Source organism: Neophocaena asiaeorientalis, unplaced genomic scaffold (assembly GCF_003031525.2).
Source record: "Neophocaena asiaeorientalis asiaeorientalis breed wild unplaced genomic scaffold, Neophocaena_asiaeorientalis_V1.1 scaffold504, whole genome shotgun sequence".
Taxonomy (NCBI): Eukaryota; Metazoa; Chordata; class Mammalia; order Artiodactyla; family Phocoenidae; genus Neophocaena; species Neophocaena asiaeorientalis.
This window is the reverse complement of record NW_020174438.1, coordinates 6,974,819-7,001,796: the sequence shown is the minus strand read 5'-3', so window position 1 is coordinate 7,001,796 and position 26,978 is coordinate 6,974,819. Positions and strand designations below refer to the sequence as shown.

The window sequence follows — 26,978 nt, the reverse complement described above, 5'->3', positions numbered from 1 at the left end:
GGGTGGGGGTGGGGAGGCTGTTGCACCACAGCGTGCAGAGTCAGTGCTTCAGTAACTAACTGCTCAGTAAATGGATTTGGTGGTAGTGGTATCACCTGTCCACGCTTCCCCTCATCTGTGATCCATGGGCACGTGCATGTTTCACCTATTTATGCAGGCATACCTTGGAGATGTTGCAGGTTTGATTCCAGACCGCCACAGTAAAGTGAGACACATGAATTTTTTGCTTTCCCAGCGTATATAAAAGTTATGTTTACACCATACTGTGGTCTCTTCAGTGTACAACAGCATTATGTCTTTAAAAAAAGTATGTAATTTAAAACTACTTTATTGCTAAAAAACACTAACCATCATCTGAGACTTCAGTGAGTCATAATTTATTTGCAGTAGTAACCTCAAAGATTACTGATCACCATAACAAATATAATAATCATGAAAAAGTTTGAAATATTGGGAGAATTACCAAAATACGACAGAGACGTGAAGTGAGCAAGTGCTGTTGGAAAAATGGCCTGATAGACTTGCTCGATGCAGGGTTGCCACAAACCTTCAATTTGTAAAAAAAAAAAAAAAAAGCCATATCTGTGAAGCACAGTAAAGCAAGGTATGCCTGAAATTATTCATAAACAAAATTTACTATTCTACTTTTTTGTAAACTTAACTTTTTATCACCACTTATTAGCTGTATGACCCTGGAAAGTTATTCAATCCCTGTGTCTTAGTTTCCTCATGAATAAAATGGAGTGCTATTACCCAAATAAAATACAGGATGCCCAGTTCAATTTGAATTTCAGATAAACAACAGATATCTATTGTTTATCTGAAATTCAAATTGAATTGGGCATCTTATATTTTTATTTGTTAAATCTAGCAACCCTACATCAGTACTTATCTCATAACGCATGTGAAATACTTACCGTAGTACTGCACACGTAGAAAATGCTCGATAAATACTAGCCATTATTACTATTATTATTATAATTTTCCATGATGAACAGTCATTACTGTGCAATTGTTGTGATGACTATATATTCCAGAAGGTAGATAAATCTTTTTTTACTTAACCTTTCTTTGGGGGTATTTCTAGCATCTGATTTTTTATTACTACAAATAATATTTTACATCTATAGTACCCTACTCCCTTTTGGGAAAATTTCTTAATAGTTAATTATCACCAGTGGGTTCCAATTGCTTTCCAGTATATCTATGCCAGTTAGCCCTGCTACATATCAACAGTCAATCTACTACCATCAGGTGGTATAATGTGAACAAAAGGTTGCTAATGTAACAGGGTTTAAGTAGCTACCTGGTTGTTGTTTCAACTTGCATTTTTTGTTTGTAGTGTTGAATGTTTTTAATATTTTAAAGCAATTTATATTTCCTGTTATGTGAATTTTGTGTGTTTATTCTCTACCACTACAAATGTATTTTTTGAGCATCTTAATGTATTTCTTACCAGTTTGCATTAGTTGGACCATAAATATTCTGTCAGATTAGCTTAGAGAAGGAGCATTGTATAGTCAGTGGACTCAGGTTGTTTGACTATAATCAATCCATTACACTAGACTGCCTTTTATAATGTTAGGAGTGTGTCAAGAAATAGGGATTCATTGTAACATTCTTTCCAAGGCAAAATGCTGCCTTTATGTATGTGAAATATGAAAAAAAAATTGCTGTTATATAACTTGAATCTTTTTCCCCCTCTTTCCAACTCCCCTCCCTTCCTAGCACTTTACTACTATAGCCACACTGATCTGATCACTCTTCTAATTATAATTAAGTTGAATTCAAAAAATATCCATTGAGTGCCTCTTAAGTGCCAGATACTAGGTTAGCCATCACTGATTCAAAGATACATTAGAGGGCTTCCCTGGTGGCGCAGTGGTTGGGAGTCCGCCTGCCAATGCAGGGGACACGGGTTCATGCCCCGGTCCGGGAAAAATCCCACATGCCGCGGAGCGGCTGGGCCTGTGAGCCATGGCCGCTGGGCCTGCGCGTCCGGAGCCTGTGCTCCGCAACGGGAGAGGCCACAGCAGTGAGAGGCCCGCGTACCGCAAAAAACACACACACACACACACACACACACACACACACAAAAGATACGTTAGACATGGTTACTGCCTCTGTGGAACTGAGATAAAGCAGTAATTGCAATTAATAAAATAAAGATTGGAAGGGAGATATTACTGAATACAGTTCAGAAAAAGAGGAGAGAAGTAATTAGCTGACTTGAGTGGATCTGTAGAGAATTCCTGAAGAAGGTGATTCTTGGGCAGAGCATTTTGCCTGGAATGTGTGGGTGGGAAGGACAGTCTCGGAATTTACAAACGTTCTAGGACAGGAGAGAATGGATCTTTGGCAGTAGTAAGTGGAGGAGGGTGTGTTGGTAATGTTGAGAGATGAGTCTGCTCTTGTGAACACTGGTCCTCAGATCATGGAAGTCCTCGTTTGCCATTGTCAGAGTCCCACGGAGGACTTGGGTTAGAGTACTCTGATGCAGAAATCTTGAAGGAAGGACAGTTTACTGCGATGAGCCCAAAGGATCCATTCTCAGCAAAGTAGACCAGGAGATTCCAGGGTGGGGGAAATCCTGTGAGTTCGCTTCTCAAGTCTTCCTGGTTCTCGTGGGAAAAAAGCTGAAGTTGGTGATAATGTTCTTCCTGACCGAGTTAAGGGCCTGACAGATTGGAATCACCGCATAGGAGATTACCTCTTCAGATCCCCAGCCGTGTCACCTTGAAACGCTAGTGTCCTTACCTCATAGAGTTGTAAAAACTGCCTTTAGCGAGTGTAGTCATCTGGTTCAAGCATCTGGGTTCCAGATATAATTTCAGACTATGCCAGCAGTGACATCTTGCTTCCTTGCCTGTTTATTTGATGATGAAAAAGCAGTGTGTTCAGTTGCATGGCAGTCCCTCATTTGAGGATATGCACAGTCTGTTTTCTCTGATGTTATAGGGCCCAGGAGGGAGTAAGCGTGGCAAGCCTGCGAAGTGCCTACCAAGCCGCACTGTGGAGATGGTGGTTTATGCTATTGGGTTGGCCAAAAGGTTCATTTGGGTTTTTCCGTTAACATCGTACCAAAAACCCGAACGAACTTTTTGGCCAACCTGATATATACAGGGGCTGCTAAGAGGCTGGTACAGTTCTTTAAAATAATTGAATTGAATGCCCTTAGGCAGGTCTTACATTTTCCGCTTTTCATATCCGCCCCACCTGCCCCGCCCCACACACGTAAACTTTTCTTATGACATTTAGGGGATATGCCTGGCTGCCGAAGACATTTCAGTTTGCATCAGCTATAGCACTGCAGACCCACTGAAGGGTTTTAAGCTGAAAACTGAGGTGAGCAGGTTTGTCTTCTAATTAGATGACTCTGGAGGCAGAGGTTACGATTAGAAATGCCATTCACTAACTCATCAAACATTATTGAACCTCTCGCACGTACAAGGCTCTGTTCTAGGTATTGTACACACCTAGGTACCCTGATACAGTATTGTATCTACACTAGGGAACCAAACAGAACATAAAAAGCTTGCCCTTATAGAACTTACATGTTGGCGTGAGGAAAATAATACATAAATAAATTAACTAATTACATCGTATGTTAGACAGTGGTAAGCACTAAGGAGAAAAATAAAGCGTGGAAAGAGAAGAGGTGTGGAAATTAAAATGGCATCACTGAGAAATGGACGTATGAGTAAAAGTCAGAGATGTGGGAGCAAGATGTGCACATATCAGGAGGAGGAGCATTCCAGGCAGTGGGACAGCAGGTGTAAAGGTCCTGAGGCAGGCACATGCTTGGTATATCTAGGTATTAGCCAGGGGCAGTGGCACTGTGGTGGGGTTGGCAAGGAGGAGGGAAGTAGTAGGTGAGGTCAGAGAGGTGATGGCAGGCTGATTGTAAGGCCCTAGAAGCCGTTGTCAGTTTTACTCAGAGAAAGATGGGAAGCCTTAAGAAAGTTTTAAGCAGAGAAGTAATATGTCTAACTTAGGAATAGAGAGGATCCCTCTGACCGGCATATAGAAAACAGACGGTAGAAGGGAAGGGTAGAATCAGGGAGAGTAGTGAGGTGGCCGCTGTGAGAGATGATGGTGGCTTGGACCAGAGTGATGGCAGTGGAGGTGGTGAGACGTGGTCAGATTCTGGGTAGCTGGGAGGTAGAGCTGATGGGACTTGCTGATGGATGGATGTAGGGTGTGAAAGACAGAGGAATCGAGAGTGACTCCAAGATTTTGGCCTGAGCAAGAGAATAGAGGAGAAGTTTGAGGGGAATAATTAGGAGCTAAGTTTTGGATGTATTAAGTTGGAAATGCTTATTAGTGAGTCGTGTGGGGAACAGAGGAGGAAGCTGGACGTATGAGCCTGGAGTTTGGGAAAGATGGCTGGACTGGAGATACAGATGTGAGAGTTGTAGGCTTAGAGGTGATATTTAAAAGGAATCATCTAGGAAGGTGGTGTTGACTAGAGGAGAGAAGAGTACCAGGACCGAGTTCTGGAACTCTCCAACACTAAGACGATGGAGAGAAAATGAGGAATCAGCAAAAGAAGTCTAATAAAGAGAGCAGAAGATCCAAGCAAGAGTATTGACCTGAAAACCAAGAAGAAGAAGGTGTGTGAAAGAGGGGAAATAAACAGCTGTGTAAAATGCTACCATTGGGTCAAGTAGAATGAGCACTGATGACTGACCACAGCAGTTACATGACGTAGGGGTCATTGGACGTGATGTTGACAAGCCGTTTGGTAGAGAGATGAGAACAGGAGCCTGACTGGAGGGGCCTTAAGAGAAATTGATGGGAGAGGAATCAGGGGCAGTGAGTATAGACTACTCTTTCAAGTTTTTCTGTAGACAAGAGCAGAGAGAAATGAGTTAGTAGTCACTGGTGAGGGAGGTGAGATCAAGGGTTTTTGTTTTTATTTAAAGTTATAAGAGGACTTCCCTGGCCCTAGTGGCGCCGTGGTTCAGAATCCGCCTGCCAGTGCAGCGGACACGGGTTCGATCCCTGGTCGGAGAAGATCCCACGTGCCTCCGAGCAACTAAGTCCGTGTGCCACAATTACTGAGCCTGCGCTCTAGAGCCCGCGAGCCACAACTACTGAAGCCCAGGTGCTCTAGGGTCCGTGTGCCGCAACTACTGAGCCCATGTGCTCTAGGGCCTGCGTGCCACAACTACTGAGCCCGCGTGCTGCAGCTACCGAAGCCCACGCACCTAGAGCCCATGCTCTGCAACAAGAGAAGCCACCGCAATGAGAAGCCTGTGCACTGCAACAAAGAGTAGCCCCCGTTCACCGCAACTAGAGAAAGCCTGCGCACAGCAATGAAAACCCAACGCAGCCCCCCAAAAAAAGAAAACTCACATTAAAATAAATAAAGTTTATAAAAAATAATAAATTATAAGAAATTAAGAGATAACAGTGCTTAGGTGATGGGAATGATCTGGTAGAGAACAATAATTAATGATGTAGGATAATGAGGGGAGGCTTGCTGGAGGGATATCCTTGAGTGGGCATTTGGATATGCTCCTAGAGTTCAAGGACCAAGTCTAGTCTCCACATATGCATTTAGGAGCCATCAGCATAAAGATGATATTTATAAACCAAGAAACTAGATGAGCCTACCAAGCAGTGACTTAAGATAAAAGAAGTCAAACAACTAGTTAGAGGTGAGGGAGATGAGAAGGAACGAACAAAGGAGACTGAAAAGGATTAGTTAAGTAGAGTGGGAGGAAAATCAGCAGTGCGATGGCCTGGAAGTGCAGAAAGTATTCCTGGGAGGAAGCCGTGAGCCCTTGTGTGAAATGCAGCTGATGGGTCAAGTACGATGAGAACCAAGGGCTGCCCATTGCATTTAGCAACGTGGTAGTTCATTGGTGACCTTGAACTGAGTGGTTTTGGAGTGGGGGTGGGTGAATGGAGTAGGTGAAAGTCTGATTACAGTCTCTTCAAGAGACAAAGAGAGGGCTTCCCTGGTGGCGCAGTGGTTGAGAGTCTGCCTGCCGATGCAGGGGACACGGGTTCATGCCCCGGTCCGGGAAGAGGCACAACAGTGAGAGGCCCGCGTACCACAAAAAAAAAAAAAAAAAAAGAGACAAAGAGAGAAGAGATGTTGAAAAAAGAGAATGTACGCTACTTTTTTGTTTTGTTGTGAAGGAAAAGGGAGGAGAAATTGATTCAAAAGATGGTTTCTAAAGAAAGGAGAAAATAACTGCACGTTTGTATGCTGGAGAGAAGTTACAAACGATGCAGAGGGTTGAACTGCCTGAGTGATGTGCTTGAGTCGGTGGGTTTTTCAACAGTTCAATTGTTGTCAAGGAACCAGGGCAGAGTATATGGGCCCAGGTGAGTAGATATGGTTTGGGGATCTTATAGAATTGTCTTCTGATTACTCTCCCGTTATCAGTGAAAAGGGAAGCAGCAAGGTTACCAGCTGAGAGTGAGGATGGGGTAGAAAATGCTGAAGGTTTGAAAACAGGAAAGATAGAAAGTGATAGTCCAGGAGGTAGGAGATTGAATGGATTAGGGAAGTGGAGTGTGCCTGCCAGACAACATTAAGGACCTACTTGAAGTTGGTGCTTGTGGATTTAAAGTGATATCCACCAGCATAGGTGTGAGGTTTTTTCTCCCATCACATGCAGCTGTGTTTGTGCAGGCATGAAGAGACAGCAGTTTGTGTTTGAGCAGGGTCGTGCTTATGTATGACAATGAAAGAGTGGCAAAAGAGTTGAGGGTGTATAGACAACCTACTGAACGGGAGAAAATATTTGCAAATGATATGACCAATAAGGGGTTAATATCCAAAATATATAAACAGCTCATACAACTCAACATCAAAAAAACAACCTGGTTAAAAAATGGGCAGAAGACCTGAATAGACATTTTTCCAAAGAGGACATGCACATGGCCAACAGGCACATGAAAAGTTGCTCAACATCACTAATCATCAGAGAATTGCAAATCAAAACCACAGTGAGGTATCACCTCACACCTGTCAGAATGGATATCATCAAAAAGGACACACATGACAAATGCTGGCGAGGATGTGGAGAAAAGGGAACCCTCGTACACTGCTGGTGGGAATGTAAATTGGTGCAGCTGCTGTGGAAAACAGTATGGAGGTTCCTCAAAAAACTAAATAAAGAACTACCATATGACCTAGCAATTCCACTCCTGGGTATATATCTGAAAAAACCAAAAACACACTAATGCGAAAAAATATGCACCATAATGTTTACAGCAGTGTTATTTACAGTAGCCAAGATATGGAAGCAACCGAAGTGTCCATCGACAGATGAATGAATAAAGAATATGGGGGGTGTGTGTGTGTGTATACACACACACACACACACACACACAATAGGATACTACTCAGCCATAAAAAAGAATGAAATTTTGTCATTTGCCACAATATGGTTGGACCTAGAGTGTGTTATGCTTAGTGAAATTAGTCAAACAGATAAAGACAAATAGTTATCGCTTATATGTGGAATCTAAAAAAAACAACCAACTAGTGAAGATGACAAAAAAGAAGCAGAGTAAAAAAAAAAAAAAAAAAAGAAGCAGACTCACAGATATAGAGAACAGACTAGTGGTTACCAGGGGGAGAGGGTGGGTGGAGGGGCAATAGAGTGGTAAGGGATTTAGAGATACAAACTATTGAGTGTAAAATAAGCCATAAGGGTATATTGTACAACACAGGGAACATAGTCAATATTTTATAACTATAAATGGAGTATAACCTTTAAAACTTGTGAATCACTATATTGTACATCTGTAATTTATGTAATATTGTACATCAACTATACTTCAATTAAAAAAACACATAAAGAGTTGATGGTGTATAAAGTGGAGCGATTAGAATGATTGAGTCTGAAATTTCATCTGAGTAAGGAGAGTAAAGTGGACTCATGGGGTGTTAAGGATAGTGAAGAGGTGGTAGGGTTAGTGGACTGTAGGTGCTCTGGGGTAGGATGATAGCTGGGAAAGCAGTGAGGAGGAGGGGGCCAAACAGAGATAATGAAGGGGCTACAGTTGCTGGATGACTGTGTCGAGAGTGTGATCATGGGAGTGAGGCCCTAAGGTAGAGTGTGGGACAAGTGACTGAAGGAGACAAGGAAAAGAACAGATAGACCAGAGCTGGCGAAGTATTGAACTAACCAAAAATTAAGACAGAAGTAGTGTTGACAGCAGGCCAGGAATGGAGGGAAGTGACCTGCATGAGGAATGTCTGTGATGAAGATGGGTAGTGACGGTGTAGTGGTGCAGTCGGGCACCTGCAGAGTCAAAGCTGGGGGATTTTCAAGAAAATACCAGAAGTAGTAGACCCTTAGTATTTAGGCAGAAGTGTTGAAGGGATGTTTTGCAGCAATGGAATTGGAGAACTGATGATAAATATAGAAAATATTAAGAGGTAAAATAGTTGGTACGCTGATGTGAAGTAGAGAGATCCTAATTTCCAAATTTCTGGTATAGGTGCCTGGGAGGATGGTCATGTGATTCATTAGGTTTACTGTAGGATGTCCAGCATGTTTAATTTTAAATTCATTAAGTTCAAGAATATATGTGAGATCTGATGCACATGTCCAGGGCAGTTGACTGGTAGGTCATTGGGAAGGAGTTACTGGAAATCAAAGAAGGTGAGAAAAAGTTGAATTCTAAGGCCCCCTAAAAACTTGAAGGGTTTTGGAAAGTGACTCTCAATTCCAGCTATGCATCAGAATCAATCGGGGAACTTTTGAAGACACAACTGCCCTGTCCCCAAACTGACTAAATCAGAATCTTCTGTGGTGCCATCTAAAATATCTCTACACATTAGTCTGGTGTGCAGCCAAGGTTGCAAATGACGCTCATTTATAGCCTTTATGGATTGAAATTACTTTTTACAGCCCCATTGTCAAAATGGTGCTCCGACCATCTGTATAAAACCATTATAAAATATTAGGGAAGGAAATCTAAGCATGAAAATGCATTTACTATTATCATTGATTCTTTTTTTTCTTACCACAGTGGGACTTATCTCCAGTTATTAGTAAGTACAGCTGCTGTTGGTGCAACTAATAATAAATTCTGTAGAAAATGTAACTGTAGGATGTAACTGTAGCATCCTGGTGCTAACTAAAAGCATGGTCTTCTTTATTGCTAGGCATGTAATATGATTATCGCTTATTTTTAATTTAGGATAAGCATACTGTAAATAAAGTCTGTAAAAACTCTAACGAGGTGCTCAGCTTAGAGAATGTGTTTGCTTGATTCTTGTTGGCTGTCAGTCCTTCTTGCCAGTCTGTTCACCTCCCATCAGAAAAACCTGGGAAACAAAGAAATAGGCATGAATGAGGGGACACGTTAGAACCACTTGTAACACTTTACTCAGAAAGTCTCAGGTTAAACATATTTTCAGTTCTGATGTTTTCGAATAATATGGATGTCAAATGATGGCATAGCTGAGCTAGCTCTAAAGACTTCGCAAATTGTTTCAGAGGGAATGAGAAAACTGTTGTTTGCTCTTCTCTCATCTGTTCCACTGTGACTGATACTTTGGATTTAATGTCACCATAATATCCCAAATTTATAGGTCATCCTTCTTCTGGGACTTTGGAAGTGCTCTGTGTGGATTACTTTAATTTTGATGGAGCTAAAGTTCAGCATGCTATGGAATCTATTTCGGAGAGAATCTGCAAAGAGAACTAGAAAATCCCCCAAAGTGTTTCTTTTTTACTTCCAAACGAAGCATCCATTGATCCTAGTCCACGCTGCTTTAGAGGCCATTTATGTGTGGATTACTGAGGGCTTCTCTGGGGGGAAACTAATCCCCATAGGTTCAGTTTGAGAGGATCCACTCTGCACCCGATAAAGATTAAAATTGCAGCTCTTTTCCATTACATTGTTTTTTTGATCTTTTAATTTTATATTGTCTTATGCTTCGGTGACTCAATCATAGCTGTCTTCCCAGTGCCTCAGTACGTGGGAACTGGGAAGTTAGATTGAACAGATTCACCAAACAAAAGCCCTGTAGCATATGCTTTTACAGTAAAAGGTGATGTTTTAGGGCTATGGACAGTCACCAGTTTTGATCCAGGGAAGCATATGGAGAGGAGTGGGTTTTACATAGTGCCCTTAATAGTGCAGCTTAGAACATGGGGAAATGTCAGAGGAGGATCAGAATTGGCTGTTATACTACTAGATTCTTTTCTTTAAAATTTTTTTATTTTTATTTTTTTATTAATGTATACTGTAGTTGATTAACAATGGTGTCTTAGTTTCTGGTGTACAGCAAAGGGATTCAGTTATATATATTCTTTTCCATTATGGTTTATTACGGGATATTGAATATAGTTCCCTGTGCTATACAGTAGGACCTTGTCGTTTATTATATTATATATAGGAGTTTGTATCCGCTAATCCCAAACTCCTAATTTATCCCTCCCCCATCCCCTCTCCTTTCTTTTCTATGTCTGTGAGGCTGTTTCTGTTTTGTAAATAAGTTCATTTGTATCATATTTTAGATTCCACACATAAGTTAAATTATATGATATTTGTCTTTCTCTTTCTGACTTACTTCACTTAGTGTGATAATCTCTAGGTCCATCCACGTTGCTGCAAATGGCATTATTCCATTCTTTTTTATGGCTGAGTCCCTAGTATTCCATTGTATATATGTAGCACATCTTCTTTATCAGTTCGTCTGTCGGTGGACATTTAGGTTGTTTCCATGTCTTGGCTATTGTAAATAGCCAATTCTATGTTAAATAATAGTAAAATAAATACAACTTTGTATTAAAAGAATGATACACTGCAACCCAGCAGGGTTTATTTCAAGAATACAAGAATGGTAAAGCTATTATTGCACTAGTAGATTTGTTGTTTTTGTTGTTGTTTATAAAATTTTTTAAGTTTTGGCCATGTTTACACAAAATAAGTAACACAAGCTTCACAACTTTTCCTCAATTTATCTCCAGTCATTCCCTCATTTAAAAAAACAAAAAAACTTTATTGAGGTATATTTTACATGCCCTGTAATTCACCCACTTTAAGTGGTGATTATTTAGTAAATTTATGAAGCTGTGTAAGTATCACTATAAATCAGTTTAAGAACAGTCCCATCACCCCAGTAAGGTCCCTCAGGTCCATTCACTGTTAATCCCAGTTCCAGGAGGCTACTAATCTACTTTGTCTCTATAAATTTTCCTTTCCTGGACATTTCATATAAATGGAATCATATAATAAGCAATCTCTTTTGTAACTGGATCCTTTCGCTTAGCATACTGTTTTTGAGGTCCAGCCATATTGTAGCATGTGTTATGAGTTCTTTCCTTTTTGTTACTGATTAGTATTCCATTATATGGATATACCACATTTTATTGATCTGTTCATCAGTTTATGGACATTTAGACTGTTTTCAGTTTGGAGCTACTATGAATGTGGAGCTAAGAACATTTGGGTGCAAGTTTTTACACAGGTGTATGTTTTCATTTCTCTTGGTTGTATACCTACAAGTGGAATTGCTGGGTCATATGGTAACTAACATTTTGAAGAGCCACCAAACTGTTTCCCAAGATGGCTTCACTATTTTACACTCCTGTCAGTAGTGTATGAGGGTTCCCATTTCTTCCACACCAGCATTCGTCATTATCTGTCATTTTTATTATAGCCTTTCTAGTGGGTGGGAAATTGTGTCTCATTCACAATACGTTTTTGGAGAAACAAACAAACATAATCCTTCAAGTGATGCCAAAAAAGCATTGGATAGAATTCAACATTATTCTTGATAATACCTTAGGAAACTAAAAAAAGCCACGATCTTAATATGTTAAGAATGATGATGACAGTGACAGGAACAGTTACATTATAACTAGTATTGTTATTAATAAATAATGATAATACATAATAGAATTTAATGCCAGATATTGTTCTAAGCTTTTTGTATAATAACTCACTTAACACAGCAGCCTTGAGGTAGGTTCCAGTGTCATCTCCATTTTACAGAGGAGGACTCCAAAGCATAGACAGATTAAGTGATTGAATGACTGCACACAGCTGGTAAGTCATGGTGCTGGAATTTGAACCAGGCATTCTGGTTGCAAAGTCCACCCTGTTAATCCTTATGCTGTAATCTGGAGCGTCTAATCTCAGCTGGGCCCTCAGTGCCGGTGCGCTAGCATTTGACCTCTTCTTTGTCCTTCTCCCATTCATCTAAAGTTCTACTTCTACTCTCAGCTTTCTACAGTTAACTGTACTTCCCACTTCTCAGAGGAAATAAAGACTATACAAAAAAATTAACAAAATGGAACTAACGAAGTAGCATGGCTGTGTAGTATCTAATAAAGGTGGCATTTCAAATGAGCAGGGGAGAAAATAGATTATTCAGTAAATGGTGTTGGAATAATTGGTTAACTCTTAGGGGAAAACACTATATTCCTGCTCCACTTCCAAACATTTTCCTGAGGTTTAATTTTTACAAAAAATAAAACCATTAAAATTCTAGGGGAAAGTATAGGATAGGCATTTTGTTTGTTGTTTTTGTTTTTTTTGCGGTACGCGGGCCTCTCACTGTTGTGGCCTCTCCTGTTGTGGAGCATAGGCTCCAGACGCGCAGGCTCAGCGGCCATGGCTCACAGGCCCAGCTGCTCTGCGGCATGTGGGATCTTCCTGGACTGGGGTACGAACCCGTGTCCCCTGCATTGGCAGGCGGACTGCCAACCACTGCGCCACCAGGGAAGCCCAGGATAGGCATTTTTAATCAGGATACTCTACATATGACAGAAAATAATAACAGGGGCTTAAACATAGATGGCAAATTTAAAAATTCTCTTTTGCAAAGAGATCTAGAGACAGGCTGTCCAAGTCTGGGAGGCTCCAGGTAGTCATAAGACCTAGGTTCCTTCTGTCTTTCTATTTTGCCTTCTTTAGTGCATGGCTTCTAACTCAAAGTCACTTCATGGGCTAATAGGGCTGCTGGAATTCCAGCACTCACATTTGTGTTCCTGGGAATGACAAAAGACCCTACCTCCAACCCGAGTCTGCCCTTTTTAAGTAACCTTTTTGGAAGTGCCACTCAACACTTTTGCTCTCATATCATTGACCAGAATTTAGTCAACATGGCCTAGCTACGAAGTAAGTTGGGAAATGTCTCTTGACTTGACGTATTGTAACTTCAATACAATAGGAGTTCTGTTTTTTTTTTTTTTTTGGAAGAAGGAAAAAATAGATACTGGATGGCAACTACCAGTTTCTGTCATATTTTAGTAGATGAAGCCTTCCTTAGCATGACCCCAAGGTCAACAACTGTAGAAGACAAGGTTGACGGATTTTGACAAACACAACAGCAACAGTTCTTTTTTCCTCTTGCAAAAGGCATTATAAACAAAGTGAAAACAAATCACAAAGTAAGACAAAATAGTTGCAAGGGATGACATATAATTAATATTCTTTTTTTTTTTAATTAATATTCTTAAAGTGTAAAGAAATATGCTATTGGTAAGTAACTTGATTGCCCGTGCCTTTTGGAGAGAAGTTATCAATTCTTTGGGGTTTTTTTATATGTAGAGTAATGCATTATAGATAGTGTTTAATCTTACGCATACTTCAAAAAAAATCCACATTGACCTTTTAGCAAGAGGGAGCATTTTTTGTTTTGTGTGTTTTCATTTTAATCCTTTGCTCCTCAAAGGCACATTCTAGGCTCAGCTGTTAGCTGCTACCTTGTATTAATACATTTACAGTGATGGGATATTTGATTCAGGACAGATTCAGCTAGATTACCTGAATGCTCAAGTAACTGCCATGGTGAAAATCATCTGCTTTCAGATTGATAAGATCAAATAAGTAGCCATTCTCAGTTTAGTGCTTCATCAGGAAATGAATTAAAGTGAAACCATTAGTGGTCATTTTTCCAAATACTAATCACAGAATTTCAAATTCTAAGGACAGCTTTGCATGTTTTTAGTGGTTATTATAGACTGGAATGTTTTTATCTGAGTTCAGGACTTGGGGACGTTGGGAGGGGGCATTGTTTCTGGACAGATTACTTAGACAACCATAATTCTTCACAGCTTTCTGTTAATATCTCTTGATTAACAAGCAAGTTGGAGCCAAGTGATTTTGGCTATCTGGTATCCTTGGTAACCACTGTTAGATGATGAGTCGAATCAGTTAAAATTAATTTCTTGTAAAAATCTGCTTCCATGAGAAAGTATTGACTTTGATGTTTAGATGCAGAAGAAATATATTTATATTAGTTGTCATCAGATGTGGAGCATATTTGTAGATAAAAATCTACAAAGCCTAGTAAATTATTCAAAAAGTAGGGAAGATAAGGGAAGGCTGCAAGGGCTCTGCCCTTAAGGACTCTGCTTCTACCTGGAAAGGGAAAACTTACATAAAAATGAAGGAACCTGAGGCAAAATAGCCATTGTTTGAGCTTTTGTTCAGTAGAGGAATAGCCTTCTTTCCCTTGCATCTGGGAATGCTGTCATGACAAAGCTCTTTTATTGTTACAGAAGTTTGGAAAAAGACAGAGAACACTTTTTTCCTAATATAAAATAACACAATATATATTTTAGCTCCAAGCCCATTTTTTAGTGTCAATTTAGGAAACATCTCCCTTTGGTCCTGATAGGTGCCTTAACTGAGGCACCTGTAGCAAAGGGTGGGCTAGAACAACCATTGTACAGAATGTGCCCTGGGTCCCTGCAGGCCACACATTTCCCTAGGGGGGCCTGGGGAGGAATGGATAGTCCCGAGATTTCAGTTGCACATCGGATTTTGGCTGCTACTAACTTCAGGTATTCGGCTTGCTCTCAGAGGAGCTATAAGATAGAAATTTAAAGGGAAAGAAGCAGGTGCTGAGCTATAACAAGGTAAATCACAGCTTCATTTATAAGATTAGGTGCTTAGAGCCTTTTTTACCATCAAATCTACCTGTTCTACAGTTAAATGATTCCTAAATGAACATTTCCAGGTAAAAGCATATATCCCGGGCAGTCCATGTAAACTGAGTTCAAAGTCTGCCTCACCACTTACCAGCTGTATCAGGTAGGGATGGACACCTAACTTCTTGGTGTCTCAGTTTTCTTATCTGCAGAATGAGGTATTGATGTTTATAGGGGAACTTTAAGGTGTAAATGATATGATGGATTTGTGACAGGGCCTGGCACTTGGAGCTCAGTCAATGCCAGTTCTCTTATTACTTCTCTGGGGAAAGACTTCTCTGAGTTTCAAAAAATCTGCTCATCCTTTATCTTTGCTTTCTTTTACTTCTTCCATTAATCTCTCTTCTTGTATTCCACCCATCTTCTGGTGCCCTACTCCATTACTGTCTTCTCTCCTCTTTCTTCATCTTATCCCCTTTTGATTCGTTTTATCCTCCAAACTTGTTATTGGCTCTTTTCTGCTGCTGTTTATAAGTGAGAACATAATGTAATCTAGCTATTACATTATGAGACAGTCATGTGCTGAATGCTATGCTTGGTGCTGAAGTTATAATGAAGGAGAAGGACGTGGTCCTTGTGCTCAAGGAGATTACCTTCTAGTAGAGGATATAGACAAGTACAGTGGGCCCTCAGTATCTGTGGGTTCTGCATCTGCAGATTCAACCAACTGAGGATGGAAAATATATTTTTTTTAATTCCAGAAATTTCCAAAAGGCAAAACTTGAATTTGCTATGCTCCAGTAGCTATTTACATAGCATTTACATTGTGTTAGGTATTATAAATAATCTAGAGATGATTTAAAGTATATGGGAGGATGTGCATAGTTTATATGCAAATATTACACCATTTTATACAAGGGACTTGGGCATCCGTGGATTTTGGTGTCCATAGCGGGGTCATAGAACCAATCCCTCTTGGATACCCAGGGACGACTGTGAACAGATAATTACAATTCAGGGGCGCTTCCCTGGTGGCGCAGTGGTTGAGAGTCCGCCTGCCGATGCAGGGGACGCGGGTTCGTGCCCCGGTCTGGGAAGATCCCACATGTCGCGGAGCGGCTGGGCCCGTGAGCCACGGCCGCTGAGCCTACGCGTCTGGAGCCTGTGCTCCGCAACGGGAGAGGCCACAACGGTGAGAGGCTCGCGTACTGCAAAGAAAAAAAAAAAACAATTCAGGGAACGTGTGATGAGTTACGGAAGCACACAACAAGGGGTACCTAACTCAAACTTGGTAGGAATGGTGTCTAAAACTGCTTCCCCAGAGAAGAAATAAACAAGCTCTGACAGGTTATGGAAGTGAGAGTTTAAGCACAGCATTCAGAGGAAGAGATTTTAATGAAGTATATGCGGAGGCTCGAATACTCGAAGTGGCGAATGACCTTAGGGAGCCTGAATGAGTTTAGGGCTGGTGGTGTTGAATTTGGGAGTTACAGTGGGCGATGTTTATGCGATGAGAGAGAAAGTTAGAAAGGTGAGTAGGGGGTCTCGTTAAGATTCTGAATTTTATACTAATGGTAATAGTGATCTGTTTTATGATGGAATCCATAGGGCATGGAACAATAGGGGGGAGGTATAAAGGAAGTCTGAGGTTTCTGATTTAGGCAGCTAGGTCATACAGAATGCAGAAGGAACAGTTTGAGGGAATGAGAGAGACCAAGCTGGGTTTTGGAAATGCATGTTTGAGGTATGTAGTAGTTGTAAATATGGGTCTGAAATAAAAAAGCAATTTCAAATCTTACTTTGAAATTATGATAGTGATTGCTTTTGTTATCCCCAACTGTTTTCTTTTGTTTTCTGTCCTGATTCTGGTGCTTCTGCCTGTCCTTACATTTTGGTGTGCAGAGTTGGGTAATCATAGCTCAATTATGTGTATCTAACAGGGATCAAAGCATAAGAAGAACATAGCTGAGGTGGAGGAGAGAACCCAGTATGCATTTCCTGTGAAGGCAATTAGAATAAAATAGTGTTCATTCTCTGGTATCATAGGAATTGTTCACAGGAACTTGGAAGTTGGCTGCTTTCCAAGAAGCAGAAGTGCCATTCTAAGAGAGCTCCATGGCCAGAAACATGGGCTGATTGATGGTGATCCCAAGGGAAGTGTATGAATGAGGGTTTAGAGGTGAATGCTAAAGTAAGGTCTTGTCCTGCCTAAACGTAATCTCCAAGATGAGATATGTCTCTAAATCAACTAATTTCATGTAAGAGGCAGTTGTGGTTTTGTTACTGCTGAATTTATCTAAAAATGTTTGGAGTCTATTTTTATTTCTGTCTTGTACGCCCTTTGAGATAAAGTCCTATGATAAGTTTATTACCTGCTGGGCTACGTAGAGCTGCCTTTCATTAGTCGAAGCTTGGTTTCTCTTTTGCTTCCAGTGGAGCCCTCATTCTGACGTTTCAGGATTTGTTGGCCAAATCTGTGTTTCTGTAGTTTACACCAGTCATGATTGTATAATCTTTGCTCATATCTCTCCTAAATTCATATTTTCATGATGCTTGTTTGTCTGCTTAGTTTCTTCCCACACAGCTGGGCTCTCGTCTTCATCACTTACTTGTGTTTTCCCTTTCTTCGCCTTTCACGTCCCACCTGATGCACAGAACCGGACCTGACTTTGAATTTCTGGGGCCGACGTCCTGTGGTATAAATGGAAGAATGAGGAGTTTTCTCTGACAGGATGCAGCAGTCACACATAAGGCCACCTTCTCAGGTAACCTAAAAGAGGCTTCCTGACCCCTTCTTTATGGCCAGGCCCCTCAACTGACAAACATTGTTTGTTTGTTTTGCTTACAGCATCTCATGTTACACCTGGTCCCTCACAAAGATTTGGGAGAGCCTCCTGAAGGTTCTTGCAGCCCACTGGAGCGAGGAATTCCTGGTAATCTAACAGCTCCATCCTGGCCTTGTAAAGTCCAGGTCACAGGCTGGAATTAGTTCCAGGCAGGGTTGCACAAAGCCGCCTGGCAGAGGGTGCTATTCCTCTGCTCCAGTTCAGTGCACGCCCCTTGCCTGCCAGCTCTGCTCCAGCTGACGTCCCCTGACTTGCTCGCTTCTGGACTTTGCCAGTGTAGATGTTCTCTCTGCTGCCCATCACCTCTCCTAACGACCTCTCTCTCTTCACAGCCACACTTCTCCTAAGAAGTCTTACGCTTGCTGGCTTTCCTTCCCACCTTCTTCAAGCCACTCCCCTCCAGTTCCCACACATACCATTCCTCTGAGGCTGCTCTAACTACAGCCATCAGTGACCTGCTAATGGCTGATACCAGCAGGCCACATTTCAGCTGTTGGAATGCTGCCGTTTTTGACAATGGTGATCACTGCTTCTTCCTCTCTTGAATTCTGCAACACTGAATCTCATTCTTCTTTCTCCCCTTCGTGGGTTTCTATTCTTCTTGCCCCTTAAATGTCGGTGTGTTTTTATTAGTTAGCTTGACCACTGCTTTTCTCACTTTTTGCACTTCTACCCAGTTGTCCCTTCCACTCTCAAGATTCGCCAGGCTCCAATACGCTGATGGTTCCAAACCCACATTCTAGCTCAGCTTCTGCTGAGCTTCAGACCTGTATATTTAACCGCCTCCTGAATATCTCCATCTGGATAGACAAAAGTCACCTCCAATTCAACACGTCCAAAACTGGAGTCATCCTTCTGGCCTTTACTCTTGATGTTTCTTGCCTGAGATATTCTTCACAAGGTCCCACAAGGCTTGCCACTCTCTTTGTCGATGCGTCTCCCTGCTCAGTCAGCACCTTTTTTCAGAAAGCTCCCATAAGTACCAATTTTCCCCCGGCTTTATTTTTCTTTGGAGGACACGTACCTGGATTTATATGACAGATTTTTTGCTTGTTTAGTGTTCGCCTCCCTCCTTAAGAATGTAAGCTCTATTTACCTGTCTGGTTCACTATTATGTTTATAGCACCTGGACCAATTTCTGGAACATCGTAGGTGCCCAAATATTAAGTGAATGAATAAGTATCCCCCAACCCCAGACCGATTTCTGTACTTTTTTATCTTGATGGGTGACACCACCCCCATCTCCAGTCACTCACATCAGAAACTTGGGTGTTATTCCAGAAACGTCTGCCACTGTCACCACATCCCTGCCTCCCTTTGTCCAACAGTCACCAGTTCCAGCCAGTGTTCTCTCATAACTGTTTCTCAGATCTGTCTCTCCACTCCATTTCTGTGCTTACCACCTTATTTCAGGCCCTCAAACCTCTGTCTGGGAAAAGGAAATCACTGCGCACTGTTGGTGGGAATGTTAATTGGTGTAGCCACTGTGGAAAACAGTATGGGGGTTCCTCAAAAAACCAAAAATAGAACTACCATATGATTCAGCCCATTCCTGGGCATATATCTGAAGAAAACGAAAACACTAATTCGAAAAGTTACATGCACCCCATGTTCATAGCAGCATTATTTACAAAAGCCAAGATGTGGAAGCAACCCAAATGTCCATCAACAGATGAATGGATAAAGAAGATACGGTATACAATGGAATATTACTCAGCCATAGAAAAGAATGAAATTTTGCCATTTGCTGCAACATGGATAGACCTAGAGGGTATTATGCTTAGTGAAATTAGTCAGACAAAGACAAATGCTCTACGTTATCACTTATATGTGGACTCTAAAAAGCAAACAAATGAATGTATATAACAAAACAGAAACAGACTCAGAGATATAGAGAACAAACTATCAATGGGGAGAGGGAACGGGGGAGGGGCAAAGCAGGGGTAGGGAATTAAAAGGTACAAACTACTATGTATAAAATAGATAAGCAACAAGGGTACATAGCACAGCCCAGGGAATTATAGCCATTATTTTGTAATAACTTTAAATGGAGTATAATCTATAAAAATATTAAATTGTTATATTGTATACCTGAAACTAATATAATATTGTATATTAACTAAACTTCAATTAAAAAAAAAAACCTCTCTCTGGTATCATTGGAGTTTCTAATGTGCTTCCTGTCTCTGTTCTTTTTCTTTTTTAAAGAAGATATCTGTTTTTTATTTTATATATATACATACACACACACACACATCACCTATCTATCTCTCTGTCTTTCTATGTATCCATTCATCCATCCATCTAAATTTTCTGTCAGGATGTTATTTGTATTACTGACCCCCCATTAGAGTTTCATTTGGGGAACCCTAATTTGGATCTGACAGAGGTACTCCTAGAGTCACAAAATTCTCTCTCCCAGTTACTAGTTACTGCCTCTGTTCTTAACCACCCAAACTGAGCCTCCACAGAAGCCAAAGTGGTCTTTCTAAAAAGCAGACCTGACCCTGCTGCCTTGCTTTGTAAAGTTCTTCAGCATCCCAAACAGCCAGAGGATCGTATCCAAGCTCCTTAGTGACCTATGAGGGGTGAATCCAGTCCCACAACGTGCCGTCCCTTGCTTTACACGAACAGTAGGCTGTGCTGTGCAGTTCCTTGCCTCCATGCTTAAACTGTCCTCCAGCCTACCGTGACTCTTCTCCTGACCCCTCTCTTCCTGGGGATTCTAACTCATCATTCTTTTAACACTTTCCTTGGGGTCTCTTTCACCTGGTTTCTCCGTGCTCTTCTCTCTGTCACTGTTCCAGCACTTAAAACATTTTCTGTCCCTGCATCTGCCTCCTTCATTTGATGATGAATGCTTTGTTGGAAGGGCTGTGTTCTATTCATCCTTCTATTCCCCTCATCTAACCAGTGACTGAAGCATAAAAAGTACTTGATAAATGTTTGAGTAGATGAAAGAATGAATGAATGTCTAGTTACATGTTTCTGGCTGAATTCTGGTCACTGTCATCAAGTTATGGCACAGAATTGCATTTCCAAAACCTAGAAGATATTAGTGTAGTCTTCAGAATGGGAGTTCCTTGCGTGCTCTGTGCTACAGGACATCCTCCTTACACTTGTCAGAAAGTGCCCATGTCTAGCCTTCCCTGTTGTCCTTTTAAAACCAAAAATCAGCTTAATAATAACTGAAGATAAAAAATGACCATTGGAAGATGACATCCATTTGTTTCTGGGTCTTATGAATCTGAAGGGTTTTCTCAAACAAGAATGGAAGGACAGTTTTTTGCAATAGTGAAGTAATTTTATTGGTATTGTAATATGTATTGCGTCGATCACATGGGCAGTATGGCTTAGTGGATAATACCTTAAGGATTTAGAGTATGCTTGTTGAAAGTTACTGTTCCTTCCCCCAGAGTACATACTGGATTAGGGTTTTCAATGTGAAAACAAATATTTCTGTTGCAGAACTTTATCATCAACTTGTTGGAATTCATGCCCAGAATATTTTGAGTTGAACAGTTCTGATTCAGTGGCATGTAAAGATTCACTAAGAAAGACACTGTGCCAGTGATGCTATAAACTTGTTAAAAGCTAGGAATGCTGTACTTCATTTTAATGGCAGAGAAAAGCCAGTCCCAAACCGAGCTAAGTTCTCGAATCTGCACAGTGGTTTAACTCTGTTTTACTGAGTTCTGAGAATCCGCAGCAGCTTCCTGGCTACACGTGGACCTAAGGGTTGAAACTGAAGCTGCGCCTTACTCCGCGTGGAACCAGAGCAACAATACTGGTATCATGTCAGAGGGTGGTTCTTTATCTTATAATTTCACTTGATATTATATCTGACTTGAACTGTAGTCAGATTCCAGATAGCTCAAGAGGAATGAAAAACATAAAGGATCTTTTAGATTCTCACATTCTGACTCTTAAAAGTGGAGAAGAGGGGGAAGACCCCACCAGCATGGAAATTAGTGCCCATGAGCACAAATTTAAAGGGTTATGGGCACACAAATGAGGGGACCGGGCAAATACACATCTAGGAACTTGAGGGGCATGTGCCATGAAGTTATTTTCAGGAATGCCGATGAGAATTAGTTCTGGAAACATCCAAAGAATGATCAGAAATGTATTAATTTATGTTCAAACCAAGAAGGAAGACATCTCCATGCCTGGGGAGAGGGAGTGATAACAGATGCCAGGAGACATCCAATGGAGGCAGGAACAATGCCAGCAGATAGAGTTGGGCAGGTGGCCCAGTTCTCACAGTGGAGGATATGTGGAATCTAGAAATTCAAGGCTTGTGAGCTTGGTGTCCATCCCTGGCAAAGTCCGAAGCCAATTTAGCAGATGGTTTGTGAGCACCTAGAAAAGAAAAGGTGCCCCAGAGTTGGCTTATTAAAACCAAGTCATGGTAAACTTGCTAGGCTTCCATAATTGGTAGAGTCACCCTTGACGTCAGCAAGATTTTTCATGAGGCTGCTTATGATAACCAACGGAAGTCCTTTTTTTCACTGGGAACAAAGAAACCAAGTTGGTGAAAGGGTTGGTGTGAGGTTCATGTCAGTTGAAGAGAAAAGCCAGGGAGGAAGAAAGGAAGATACCTCCTTGTGGCCAGCATGATGGGGCCGGTTAGAGTCTGCTTAAGAAAGGAGTGGGGAACTTAGATAAGCTACTATGTTCGTGTTTGAAGTGTCTCATAATACTGCATTTCTCAAATTGAATCACGAGCCACTTGCCTTCAGAGATGCCTGGGGGTGTTTATTTAAAATGTAAATTCCTGAGCCTCACCCAGAATCAGGATCTCTGGAGGCACAGCCTAGGAATCTATACTTTTAACAAGCTTCCCTGGCAATTATCAAGCACACATAAATTTCAGAACTGTTGCTTTAAAGATAAGATCATCTGCTGTGAAGAGCGTTACCCTGTTAGAGGAGTATAGGAATTATTTGGTTGTTTTATATGCAGTTTAATTTTTTATATGATTGTGGCCCAGAAGTTTCTGATCTTCCCCTATATCTAATTGCTCAGGGTCAAGCCCAACTCTGTTGCCATCTGGTGACAGCCACTCATGCTGTAAAAGCAGGACTCATGAGGCAAATCTTTTGTGCACAAAATGGTAATTTTGCATCAGGTCCAGATCTTATATAAAGAGCAATGAGACATATTGAAAGAAACTTAATTCAGTACAGTTTCTTGAGAAAGTTAGTCTCCCTGCCCTCTGAATTGAGGGCAGCAGTGTATACTGCTACCTGTATGACGACCAGTTCTCCAGAGTTAAAAATGTATGCATAAATATACACACACAAGTTTATTATAAATTTCACTGATATAAAGTAATTAAATATACACTGCAGTTTACTGATTACATTACAATTGATTCTTATAGAATGTCTGTCTTGATTTCTGTCAGACTTCTGTATCCGTAGCAAACTTTGGCTGCAATTGACAAATTAGCATAGCTCCAGCATACATGGTGGTTGATAGTTTCACTTATGTGAACAAGTAAGGTAAAAGTAAAGCAACAGCAACCCCTCATAACGGCACCCATTCATCAGTAATGTGAGCAGCTTCTTCGTTGAGTAATCGTTTTTAGAATACCAGAAGAATTTATCTTCAGTCTTTTGTGCTATTCACAGTGTAATGGCTACAGACACGACACACTTTTAATCTGTGTTATTGACAGTTTCTCCACCACTTTTTAAGACGAGTTCAACAAAATAATAAGCCCTGATTTGTGGTGTTTGAAATATCTGTGATGTGAATTTTCCCACCATAGCCCCTTTCAGTCTACCAACATGATGTCACTGAATGCAGAGCTGGGAAGAGATGTGGAGAACCACATCACTATGTAATAGTTATTTGCACCATACAGATACGATATACATAAATCACCTTGAGAGCACAGATAATTGTAAAATGTAGTCAGATGAGTAGGAAATGGTGACTTTTGAATGTTTATTACCTTTGTTTTCAATATCATTTATATAATTGTAAGTTTATATAATTTAATTTTTAAGTAATGGCTATGTTTAATACCAAGCTCTCAGAATTCCTGAAAATTTAACAATTGGCTCTTCCGAGCTGCTGTGAGCTGGCTCTAGTCCTCTACTGAATAGGGGCAAGTTTTCTGAGCTTGCAGACGTGTGACTGGATGCATCCCTGCTTTTACACAGGAGCACAGATAGAATATTCAAGCACATTTTCATATTAGCATAAAATGCAGCTCTTCTAAACTAGAGCATAGCGGGAACATGCCTGACAAATGTGTCCTGCCCCTGGGCATCAGAGTGAAGAGGAATTCCTAAACAGATAAGGTCAGATCCAACAGAACAGGTTTCCCCGTCATGTCTGGGAAACTATTTATGACTCATGTTCTTTGCCAGCTCTGTGTTTTGCATCAGTAGACATTCTGACATGTAAAGTTACCTCTCTTGTGTTGCATCCTACTGATTTCAGCAAAACTGTTTTTGATACTTTGACACTCTCCATTCAAGAAGTCCTTTCAAATACAATTATGATATTATTGTTTCTTTTCCATTTTTGTCTACACCAGCTTGTAATTAAAATCTGATAGCAGCCTGGCTGTGGCCACTAGAATAGATTTTTTTATTCATTTGCCTAAAGCCAGATATAGAAATTATTTGCAGTTTGTAAGTTCTTGGAACTGGAAGTTTGAGGCTATCTGCCACATTTGAAGATGCTAGGATTTGAGCCACACTTCTGTAAATTCTTATGAAAGCCGACAGTGCTGTGGAAAGTTGTATTTTTGACAGAATTTTTGGATAGTCAGGTTGTAAATAATATGCCTCCAATGCACAATCATATTGTTTCTTCCTATTTTCTGGCTGTTATGCTTACAAGCAAATTGTGCATTTCATTCTGTGCTCCAAGAGCATTTCCTGAGGTGTGTTTGAATTTCCCACTGTAGGTACCTGGGCTCTATCAGTATTTTCTGTACTGACCCTTGTAATTATAGCACAGGGACCTTCTTAAACAGAACTTTGCTCACCTAACGAAGATAAACACAGAATTGCTTTAGGCTGCTAATAGTTCTTTCCTGCTGTGGATATTGGTCGTGTAATCCAGCAACTCAACTGCTGTTTCGGCCATGAGAGATCTTCTACAGTCTCTCAAATACCTCCTCAAGTTAAAATTTTTATGGTGTCCGCTGACTCTTACTTTGAGCAAGAAAGCGTCTTTCCTAATACTGTAGTAAAAATACACATTTATAAAGTGAAAAAGCAACTTCTGGCATAATATAAAAAGAGTAAAGTGAAACCAAGCAATCTCTTGGCTGGAGGGAGACCCCAAACCTGTTTCACAGCATTGATGCCATCTTTCTATTTTTTCTTTTCAAGCCGAGCCGCCATATAGAGAAGCTCTCTTAGTGTATGTGCAGCTGATTCCATGGTTCAGGTTCAGAGCAAAAAAAATGGAGCCATGATGGAGGGCTTGTATAAAATGCCCTTTGGCCAGGTGGGTATTGGAGTGTGAGTTCACAGAGGGAGGCAGGTAGGCAGATGGCAGGCTAGGCACCCTGAGCGAGCGTCACGTGCCAGTTGACAGGCAGTGCCTAATTAACACTTGCTCCCGTGCGCACCTCCCGGGGCACTGTGCACAGGCACAGACCCGGGGGCTCCTGGGCAACCATCTGGGTCCTCCACCCCAGGGTAGCTCATAGGCAGTGCTGTGGGAAGTTGTGGAATGCAGAAGCCCTCCCAGTGCTTTTGGTGTTTTTTGGCATCTGTTTCCGTTGAGACAGAGCCCCTTTCTGGGCCCTAAGGATCCTCATTAGTCAGAGTTGGGGATGTTTCAGCTTCCTAATTTAAAGTATGTTTTCTTTATTTATATTTCATTTAACATCTCCACATTTTAATTTTAAGTATCCAAGTAATATATTATACACAATGTTTAAAAAAATCGCACAATACTGAAAAAAGGAGAAAGAAAAGTTTTCTTACCTGTGGGTCCACTCTCAGAGGCAACCATTTTCACTTAATCTGTTTCAGTTTTAGGTTTCTGGTAATTATCTCCATACTGTAATAACACTTGTACTTCAGGTTTTTTTATTTACGAACTTCAGAATATTTGTAAACAAGCTGAGGAATTTTCCTATCTCCAATCTTTATTCATTATGTTGAGTTGTTTTGTTGGTTACATTTTAGACTCTAAAAATATTTTTTAAATTTCCATTGCCTTTTGTATCAGCCTTGGACATTATCTCTGGATCTTCTACTTTGTAAAATGAGGATATTGGCTGGCTTTTATGCTGTTATAACATTCTGTATTATACCTATAAAGTCATCCATGTTTTGTCTATATATCAATTCCAAACATTACACGTCCACAAATGGTGTTTTATGGTACAGTTGAAGCTTTCTTAACTAACTTCCGGTTATCTAACTAGCTGTAATTATCAGAGCTTTCAGTTTCTTCTAGAAAACATTGCAGTAAATATTGTTACAGGCTGAGTGCTTACAGATAGCTGGCTATTCACTGCTGTTCCCTTTTATTCCTGCTCCCATAAATTAAGCTGAATGCTTACAAAGAAGCAGTTATTTTTGTTCCAAAACTTGTTTATTCTGGTTGTACTTATTATTGCGATTATATAATTTAATTAAATATTATGTATACTGATGAAATATAAATACTAAAAGAGACTTGTTTCTGTGAAAACAGAATCGAATGCTTCTAAGACTCAGTAAAGGCCTTATGTTTTTAAATGGTGCTGAATGAGGAGTGGAGGAGCATTTATGAAAGGTTGAAAACAATGATAAAAATCTGGGGCTTCCCTGGTGGCGCAGTGGTTGAGAGTCCGCCTGCCGATGCAGGGGACGCGGGTTCGTGCCCCGGTCCGGGAAGATCCCGCATCCCGCGGAGCCGCTGAGCCTGTGCGTCCAGAGCCTGTGCTCTGCAACGGGAGAGGCCACAACAGTGAGAGGCCCGTGTACTGCAAAAAAAAAAAAAAAAAATCTAAAAGGATTCTCAGATTGCTTCACAAATATCTTTAACTTTTTATTCTACTTTAAACAAACTCAAGTTGAGCGCAAACTGCATTATGGGTGTTTTTGATGTAAGAAAGACAACACAAAACTATAATCAAAGAACTCATATGCAAAGAAAAGAACTTCACCCTATACCAAAGGATTGGTAACTTAATATTTTAGGTTAGAATAAAATGTTTACGTTAAAATAAGATATTTCAGGTGTAAGGGGGGGTGGTTTTTTCTGTTAAGTGACTTTTTCAATTAACTGGTACCAGCACATT

General features: G+C 40.7%; 1 protein-coding gene across 1 annotated transcript in view; it reads left to right on the top strand.

Annotated features, from left to right (window-relative positions):
• Nucleotides 1-26,978, top strand: part of SYT9 (synaptotagmin 9) — a 137,957-nt gene that overhangs the window by 7,218 nt on the left and 103,761 nt on the right. The window lies entirely within an intron of this gene.